The sequence below is a fragment of the Poecilia reticulata genome, chromosome 21 (assembly GCF_904066995.2).
Source record: "Poecilia reticulata chromosome 21, P_reticulata-male-v2, whole genome shotgun sequence".
Lineage (NCBI taxonomy): Eukaryota > Metazoa > Chordata > Actinopteri > Cyprinodontiformes > Poeciliidae > Poecilia > Poecilia reticulata.
This window is the reverse complement of record NC_088850.1, coordinates 25,735,826-25,737,589: the sequence shown is the minus strand read 5'-3', so window position 1 is coordinate 25,737,589 and position 1,764 is coordinate 25,735,826. Positions and strand designations below refer to the sequence as shown.

The 1,764-nt window shown below is 39.9% G+C and overlaps 1 long non-coding RNA gene across 1 annotated transcript; it reads right to left on the bottom strand.

Moving 5' to 3' along the window:
* Window positions 1-778: 778 nt before the first annotated feature.
* On the bottom strand, window positions 779-1,394 carry LOC103458056 (uncharacterized). Its single transcript, XR_532527.2, has 2 exons — window positions 932-1,394; window positions 779-859 (listed from the first exon to the last, which is right to left on the bottom strand). It is a non-coding gene; the product is annotated as an uncharacterized LOC103458056 (long non-coding RNA).
* Window positions 1,395-1,764: the final 370 nt, after the last annotated feature.

Genomic DNA, 1,764 nt, shown 5'->3' with positions numbered 1-1,764 from the left:
TTCTCAAATTTGAGCAGGTTTTGTGTCGGGAGGGGTGAAACTGCACCCTCCAGATATATTATGGGAAAGAATATTTTTTTTCAACATAGACATGTTTGTGAATAAAAACAGATCTGATGACAAAGTCACAAAAGATGGTTTTATCTATATTCATAATTTCCCTTATGAATATAAAGGTCAGGCAACCTGATATAAACAAACAGGATCTCGACTTTCACCGTGACCCACCTCAATCCCCCGGTACCACCTGCCTCCGCCCACCTTCACCTGACAATAAAACAGTATTCAGCTGAGTTGCTATGGAATTAGTCTGATATTACTAGAATTTATTCAGTTAAACGGTACCAAATTTGCTTATTTTATAATATACCTCATAATCAGCGACCATCTCTTACGGTCTTTTCAACAAATACACTCTCAGATCAACACAGCTCTCAGCACTATCAGCATCAGCAACCCCTCAGCAGCAACAGTGAAGTAAACATAGACTGCTTTTACTTAGTATTTTCCCCACATGATGACAATTATGTAGCATGATCCGATTCCATATTAGGTACTTGATTAATATGGGTTGTGGCTATGTTGTTGCATGGTGTTTTAAGATCTTAAGTTCCTTTTCAACTTTGAGCCCGTTAGTACTGCTAATAAATTAAAATCTGGGATTTGATATCAGAAAAGACCTTAAGTGCTTGTTTGCAGAGGTGTGAGAACTCCCTGCCTGTCATGATGGTATTCAATTTTCGAAACCACATGCAAGAACACAACCAGAAGAGATGGATAAAAGTACAATGATGATTTATTGAAGTCAGGGAAAAGGGAATGGGAAATGAATACTGGAACTGAGGACCGGGTCGTCTTACTGCCAACAAGAGACACAAGATTAGAAACGGGAAGGTGAATGTTTTCCAGGAATAAATCAGGAGATGCTTACTTGGTAGGGAGGTGAGGAGGACTTGAGTATAGCGTTGGTTTGTATGACTCGTTGGAGAGCGGACAGGTTAGTTAACGGATGGAGGAGCGGCCTTGACTTCGGTTTAGTAGTACTTTTTCTCCGGTTGGGTTCGGGCTTGGGTCTCCAGACCCGGAAAGTCCCGAAGGGGAATCCACCGGAGAAGGATCGACGAAGGGAGAAGATGAACACACGAGGAGTGGCGTCTGACCGGTAACACCGACAGCGTCGAGGGAGGACACAGGAGGTAGGAACACACGAGGAGTGGCGTCTGAATGACGGTTCCAACGACAATAAAAACTCAAACCCAAAACAAAGCAAATAACTAACAAAATAAAAGAGGGAAGAAACACAATCCCTGACACTGCCATGATGGTTGTAAATTAAGTTATTTTCAAACAGCTGGTCATTTCAAACAGTTCTTTTCAGAGACAAGATGCCTCACTGTCCCACTCTATGTAGAATTTATTTCAAACATAAACAACATGTTTGAAATAACATCTCCAGATTCAGTACAGATTTTAACTAAGCCATGAGTGTGTTTCATGTTTTTATGTTTTGATGGAGACCAAGATTAACTTGTAGTCCTAAAACTTCACTTCCACATATCCTTACAGTAGACATGCCCCAGCCACTGAGTTGTGGTATCTGCTGACATTGTTAATTCGTCATATATATAAACAGTAGTGATGTTTATACTGTACATTGGTTACAATATAAACAAGAAATGGCACATGGAAATCTAATTATACTAATCTCTTTTTTTCACCTCTTGGCATGCTACTTATTAGTTTAGTAACATATACTGTATATTC